We start from the raw sequence: 8,020 nt of genomic DNA, 5'->3' as shown, positions 1-8,020 counted from the left end.
CCCGCAACTCGAATTGAAAATCAGCCGCCCCGAACCGCGTGCGGAAGGCCGCCTCAAACGCTCGGCACATAGGCCACTGCGACCGCTTGGCCCGAAACCAAATAAGCGCGATCCCGCTCAAAAAGTACGGCAGGGATTTTAAAACGTCGTCGTCCGTTATCGTGACGACCTCCCGTGCCTCGCGAATTCTTTCTAAAAACGAGTTCGCATCCGCCCCGCGGATTCCCGAAAAGCTAATGTTCCACCGCCGCAACGCATTCAGTGCGTCGGCGGTGGAGTACGCGCCGCGTCCCCGCGCGGTGACTTTCAGCCCGATGGACGGCCGTCGTGGCTCGCCGGGCCACACGGCACCAGCAGTATCGGCCGCTCGATTTTCGCGTTCCCTCAAATATTCGCGGATGATCCGTTCGTACCTTCCCCACTCGGCCTCCACCGCGGGTTCGGGAAATGACGCTGCACCCAACGCGCGAATTTCCTCGTCCGTCGGCAAATCTAACACCCGCTCCAGTGGCGGGTCTAATGCTTCTGCGGCTGCGAGCTCATGGCGATGCAACCAGTCTCGCAGAACGGGCAAAATTCCAAGGGTAGACAGCCCTCACTTCTCGCACTCCACCCTCAATTGTTCCATGGTGAGCGCGTCTATCCATCCTCTCCCAATCGACTCAGGAGTCTGCGCCCCCGCGACCTAGCTCCGGGCATGTTTTTCCCGTATCCCAAAATTTTTTCGCGATTCACGAATCCATCACTCACACCGGGACGGCAGACTAAAAGAAAAAACCGCAACCTCCCAAAAACGAAACGAGTGAACGACAACTACATCATGGCCTGAAGGGCTCGAGCAACTCAATCGCCGAAAGAAAAAAAAAGAGACACCAATTGCTCCTCGGTCCGTAACGCGGACCGGACGAACCACTACCATATCGTCAAAGCAAGAAGAATGTGAGCTCGCAGTCCGAAACGCGGATCCGCGGCCCGCTACCAAGCTACTCGAAAGCACAAAAAAAATAATAATTCCCAAACCTCAAAAAGATTTCCGACGAGGCACTCACTGACACGTCGCGATCACCAAAAGAGAATATTTTCTTCCCCCCAAAAGGCTTTTCTCCCCCGAAGGGCCGATATTGGCCGCCGCTCATCCGGACACGCGCGGCGGCTCCTTCCCACAACCGGAAGCACGAAACCCAAACCGCAAAGCGAACCGCAGCAAAATTAAAAAATTTTCTCGTCCCCCCTGTTGTCGCCCCAACGCGGAACACACGGTACGGCCCTGACAGCGCTCTTACGCCGCCGGCACCCCACTTGCTACCGCGCCTTGGAACCCGACCGTACGCACGGAGCCTCCCGAAGCGACGTCGGTCGTTGTCGCGCGAGCCCCCTTCGCATCCCCACTTCACTCGCGCACACACGACTACCGCACGCACTGGTCCTCGCCGATCACGCGCGCGACATGCGCAAACCGCTAAATTTTCACTCGCGAACCTTTCAGTGTTGTCGACTTCGTGTGGTGTTGTTCCGCAGGGACAATACGGGACGGACACTTTCTTACATGCAAACACACACACAAACAGACGAGACAAAGATAATTCGAATCTTATCTTCTCGAATCTTCGATACGCTCTAATACGAGGGTTGTCCCAAAAGTAATGCACAGTACGCTCTAGCGGGCGTTGTAGGCAACGTAGACAGCTGATCGAAGCGTCAGTGTGTAGATTGAAGTCTCAAGAGCACGTTGATATCATATGGTAATGGGATTCGTTTAAAGGGAAAATGCCAAAAAATCGGAAAGACAACGAGAACAGTCCGTCGGGTCGGGTTTCAGCAACAGAGCAACGTGCGTATATTCGCATCGAAACAGTGCGCGAAATTCATGCCGCGTTAAAAGAAGCGTGTGGAAGGTTTACTGTGAATCGTAGTACAGTACAGAGATGGCACACGAAGTTTCGTGAAGGTCGAACAAGCATCGAAGACGATCCGCGCGCGGGGCGGCCGTCTACTGTAACAGCTGACGACACAAACGCTTCAATCATTGCAACGTTGCTCGACGAAGACAGGAGAATCACAGTAAGAGAAATCGAGGCGGAGACAGGAATCTCGAAAACGAGCGCGCATCGCATTTTAACACAGGTGCTAGGCAAACGAGGTGGCGGCGCGGTGGGTACCGGCTTCTTGTCAGCCGAACAACAAGCAACACGTTCGGAAATTGCGCACGAATTGCTTACTTGATTTGACTTGAATTGACTTCAATCTCTTTCCCAAGATGAAGGAACCCCTTCAGGGGGTGCGTTTTCCGACGCTGGAAGTGCTCCGAAGAGAAGTGATCCGACAGATTCGGATGCTCAATAAGAACGGGACGCTGAACGGAATTCAAGCACTTCCGCGCCGCTGGCAAGCGTGCATTGATAAAGGAGGAGATTATATTGAAGGCCTGTAATGACTTGTATCTTCTTCAATAAATATTTTTTGAGTTAGAAGCAACTGTGCATTGCTTTTGGGACAACCCTCGTTGTCCCAAATGTTCCGCTCAATGCACGATCTTTGCCGCGAACGATTCTCCGCGAATTGCGCGATCTCTATTACTATTATTAGGCACCAACGTCTCGGGCCGCGATCTCCGGAAGGAAGATCCGACCACCCTCGCGAGAGGCAAACAGGTGGTGTGAGCTTACGTAGCGGCTTCCTCCTGCTTGTCCGGCTCCATTTGTGACGGACCTGGACAGCTGCTCACTCCGCCTCGCTTGCTCTCTCCTAGATCGCCCTCACTTCGTTCGCTCGCTCTTATCGTCGCTCGCTCGTTCGCTCGTGTGGCCGCTCGCTCGCTCGCTCGCTTGGGATCCCAAGATGGAATAGGAAGAATCCTTCCTGTCTACGCAGGGACATCGGCTTGGAGGCTCCCCACTCGCCGGACCTCCTCCTCAGGGAGCCTTGCGCGGTCCTACCGCGGTGCCTCGCCGTCTCGCCGAATTTTCCCCTGCCGCGACCCCCGTCGCATCTTACCCCGAATTCGCGGACGCCCCGCTCGCACGGTCATTCCGCCGCCACTTTCCGAATTTAACTCCGAATCTTTGCACCGTAACGGGCGCTCTAAGCTGCCACGTTACAGTAATAATCATATGAAGAATTGTGCCTTACAGAATGTACTAAGAATTTTCAATTGGTGGTTTCTAAGAAAATTGTACGACGCTGTATAAAAACATTATTTCAAATGTATAGCTGGTTCTTCCAACACGCTTATCCCCTTTCTTATATTGGAGCTTCGCATTGATCAATTTGCAGTCATCGAATCGAGTTATATTTTCCGACATGACATTCTTCCGACCAGTTTGCAGCGCAAAGATAACGTATCGAGGTTTTTCCAAATTAGTAGCAGTTTTGACGGTCCACAGGTGTTTGGTCGTGTTTTGCAGTAGAGGAAATTCCATGGTAATTGTGTTTGATAAAAATACAGTTCTTTAGTTGCGGTATGATGCTTATTTCGAGTCTGGCTCGGTGTCGACTTATTTTTTTCTTTGACGTGTGTGTGACGTCATCATACACACTTGAGAACCTTCGCTAGACATCTACTAGCAACAGGCGACGGTGGTCTAGGATGTTGGAGCGTTGGATGTTAACCGCGGCGAGGACCCAGGTTCAAGTCTAGCAGCAGCCTGACAGTTTTTTCTCTCGTGATGTCATCATACACACTTTGAGAATCTTTACTAGACGTCTACTAGCAACAGGCGACGGTGGTCTAGGAGGTTGGAGCGTTGAATAGTAACCGCTAGGGCCCAGGTTCGAGTCTAGCAGCAGCTCGACAGTTTTTTCTCTGGACATATGCGTGACGTCACGGCCGCCATCTATGCCCATAGACGCAAAAAAGTTTAATTAATAAAGAGTGCATTTTGCAAAGAATATTTTGCAATTGGGTTAGAATGCCCCTTGCTTAACTACTGATTCGTGCGGTGGTAAACACTGATCCTGCAGTTTGTCCACGCAATCAAAGTATTCGTACGAAAAAACACTCTTTAGCGTCAATAAATCAAAATCCTTGTCGGACAAATTTGAAAATTCGGACTGTACGTTGTCGAGAAAAGACGCCAATTTATCGAGACTAATATTGAGAAATTTGTACGAATCGATGAACCGCAATTGTATACAATTTTTCTATTTATTCCTACTGTCCGTCATGTTTGCTACAGTCTTTATAAACGAAATATGTTTCTCTTTGGTTATCGGTAGTACAGTGATTGAACCTTCGAACGCGGTTGCTATATCTTTGATGATGAAGTGTGAATCATAACCGGATAAGTTATGAAAGACCACAAGAGTGCAATAATTGTCTTGGTAATTTAGATTGCAATTGGAATGCGTGGGACCTCTGTACCGTCCAGTCAGGTGGCAATGATCGCGTACGCGTGTATCGTCCTCCATCTGAAAATGATTTATCACACATATGACACAGCGTAGCGTATTGAAATGTCTCCCACTGTTCTTTCGATAAAGTTTCCACGGGGACATTTGCGGACAAAATACCCTTTACGCGATGTGCCAGTTCTTCGAGTTCCTTGACGAACCACGAGGTGCAATCTGCATCGCGGCGACATCGATACGCGGATAACGACTCGTCGTAGGAACATCGTAATACGCTATATTAAATACGCTATGATGTTGATATGCATACGAACTCGTTTGTTCTTCCCTCGGTGTCTCCAGGGTACATTCCAAGTCGGCGTAAACTACAAACGGGATTCGCTCCTTCCTGCAGTAGTTGGTGAAGGTGAGCCATTTGTTGTCATCGTTTGGCAGGATGATTGCGCAGTCATTCATTTTTGACAGTCGACAATATGGCTCTCCAGCTTCTCGCTCGAGCTGAAGTAATGCAAACATCTGGAAAAAACATTATTTGTTATTGGTGTATGTCACATTATTCATTATTCATTGCGTTCTTACTTACCGTGTATACTTACTGGTCACAAATATGTTTTTTGTGTTCTTCTTTGCTCAGCTGTGAGCTGACGAGTCGGGACAAATTCTTGACCCATGCGAAGTGTCCGGCGTTGTCATCTCGCAGTTCTGGGATATGCAGTAGATTGACGTGCTTCTCCATTTTCTGTTCCGTGAGATATATGGGCACGACCACGTTTCCTTCTTTCTCTGTTGCGTCGTCATATCTCTTCTCCACACTATAAATGTTGAGCGAGATATCGTTCAACCGTTCAAACTTTTTAATTTGGTTTATGCGCATTGGAAATTCAATGTCCTGCATATTTAACACCGATGTATAGTGTGGATACGAAGATTGACGATCTGCGTGTTTGTCAGCTGGACATAACGCTGCAACCACCGCCCACGCGAAACATGCATTGTCCATAGATTGCACGTTGATCACAGCCCGCTTCATTTTTACTTTGCGCGGTAACTCGATGTGACATCCCGCACACGTCGGTTTGTACTAGGTGCGCAACTAAGTTTCCGGGTTTCACAGATGGATGGCGCTAACGACACATGTAGTCGACATAAATGTCTGAAGTTGTGCTTTTTTATAGCTTGAATATCTGTTAACAATAACCAGTCGTAATACCAACACATAACGCAACGTAAAAATATTTTTTCTAACAACGATGTCGAGTTTTGTGTCAAATAAACAGCATTTGCAGGAAGCTTTGCTTTTCTGCTTTAACTTGAAAAAAAGTGCAGCTGAAGCACATCGTTTGCTTGAGGAGGCCTACGACAAACATGCACCATCGAAAACTACCTGTAAAGATTGGTTTAAACGCTTCAGAATTGGCGATTTCGATACTGAGGACAAGGAGCGCTCCGGAAGACCAAAAACAATTCAGGACACCGATCTGCAAGCGTTATTGGATGAAGATGATACGCAAACACAAGATCAACTTGCGGAGGCATTAAACATGACTCGCCAAGGTATTTCCAAATGTTTACATGCCATGAAAAAAATTCAAAAGGAAGGAAATGGGTGCCGCATGAGTTGACTGAGAGACAGATGGAAAATCGAAGAGCCACTTCCGAAATTTTGCTTTTTTTGTGGCATGAAAGAGTTTCCTGCATCGAATTGTTACCGGCGATGAGAAGTGGATATATTTCGAGATTCCCAAACGCAAAAAATCATGGCTTTCACCTGGCGAAGCCAGGTCAACATCGACAGCACGGCCAAGTCGCTTCGGAAAGAAGACAATGCTCTGCGTTTGGTGGGGCCAGAAAGGAATCGTGTACTGTGAACTGCTGAAACCGGGCAAAACTGTCAATGGACATCGCTACCGACAACTGATCGATTTGAACCATGCATTGCTCGAAAAACGGCCAAAATGGGACACGAGACACGAACGAGTTATATTGTAGCACGACAACACTCCGTGCCATCGCACTTCCATCGTCCAGGACACCATTAAAACGCTGAAATGGGATCTGCTACCGCACCCGCCGTATTCGCCAGACCTGGCCCCTTCCGATTATCACTTTTTCCGATCGATAGCGCATGGATTGGCTGGGCAACACTTGGCCAATTTCGAAAAAGTGCAAAATTGGTTGGATGAATGATTTCGGTCCAAAGATGCGTCGTTTTATCGTCGCGATATTCATGTATTGCCAGAGAGATGGCAAAAATGTATAGCTAGCGAGGAGCGATACTTTGAATAAACCATTTTTTGTATCTCTCTTGAAATTTTCCATTTTTCATTCATCAAAAAAACCCGGAAACTTAGTTGCGTACCTAGTACTTGTTAATGTTAACGATCAGATCGAGTATGCGTGAGAGTGCCCACCCGTTATCTCGTTTTTGGAATTCTTCCAAGGGCGCTAAGGTGGGCTCGATAACACGCATCGCGAATCAATTGTCCAGATCAGATGTGGGAAAATGTCTAAAGATGAGGGAAAAAGTCTTCCTCGTATTGATGTTCTTGTTCGCGCGTTTATCACCCGCCACAAATTCACCGTTGAACACTTTTAGGCTACCGTGTCTTTTCATAACGCTTCGCACATGCTCGAGCATAGTATTCTTCGAATCTTGAAGAAATCGAAGAGGTTCGGATATAGTCTGTATTTACAATCGCCCCGGTTGATACGCGACTATTGAACGTTTGTTCAATAATCCATTGACTATTGTATCGACTTCTCGCCAATAAGTTCCGAATGTCCGGCTCCTGCGTATACGAAATGTCTGCGCAAAGTATTTTTTAAACCCTCGATTTGCGCTATAGCAACCATCGAGTGCGCTGAATCAACCGATAGTCGCGGCTGTTTGGCTCGGCTATAGTGTTCCAACAACTCGAGGCACTCGTCGCACTTGTTCCCACGCGAGGTATTCGTCTCGCGAACCTAATCGAGTGGACTGATCCCACAGTTCGCGTTCTACGGATGATTCGGCCTTTTTTTCCAGCGAACGTTGTCAACACATACTATAACCGTGCACTCTGTTCGTCTTCGACTAAACTGTAGAATGTTCTGCTTTGAATTTTTTATATCACTTCTTTCTTCCAAAGATACACATCGTTATCGAAATTCGGGAAAACTTCCTGGACGATCTCGTCGACACATCTTTTTACAAATTTTTTTTACAAAAACAGGGTCTTAAACTCATATCAACCCGTTATAGATCCTGTATGCCTAAGTGCATATCTTTCTTTATCTGATACAATAGACTTGCAGACCTACGATTTGGTATCAACAGTCTGGCGTCAACGACTGACAAAAAACGTTTTTCGTCAAAAATATGATATTGTAATATGCAGTATACTCTGTTCGTCTTCGACTAAACTTACAACATTGGTGGGGAAACTTGCCTATATTAAAAGAAACTCCTGCATATTGTTTCGTCAGCCGCTCTGTAAAGACAAGGTACGACAGTAGCTTCCACATACAGTAAAACCAAAATGTATGGTGTCGAAGTGAACGCTAAGCAAGCAAATTATTATATGAATGTTCAACATGAGGATGAAGATGAGGGTCTCCTCGCGTGGAAACAAAAGTGCGACGAGTTATTCGAGACTCCACCACCATGCAAGAAGAAACATGAGAAGTGAGTATC

The 8,020-nt window shown here is 47.5% G+C and overlaps 1 pseudogene; it reads right to left on the bottom strand.

Annotated features, from left to right (window-relative positions):
• Positions 1-4,140: 4,140 nt before the first annotated feature.
• On the bottom strand, positions 4,141-6,249 carry LOC105186191 (uncharacterized; annotated as a pseudogene).
• Between the last annotated feature and the right edge of the window lie 1,771 nt (positions 6,250-8,020).

The sequence above is a fragment of the Harpegnathos saltator genome, unplaced genomic scaffold (assembly GCF_003227715.2).
Source record: "Harpegnathos saltator strain DR-91 unplaced genomic scaffold, Hsal_v8.6 scaffold188, whole genome shotgun sequence".
Classification (NCBI taxonomy): Eukaryota; Metazoa; Arthropoda; class Insecta; order Hymenoptera; family Formicidae; genus Harpegnathos; species Harpegnathos saltator.
Note: the sequence above shows the minus strand (reverse complement) of the source record. Positions and strands in the feature narration are given on the sequence as shown.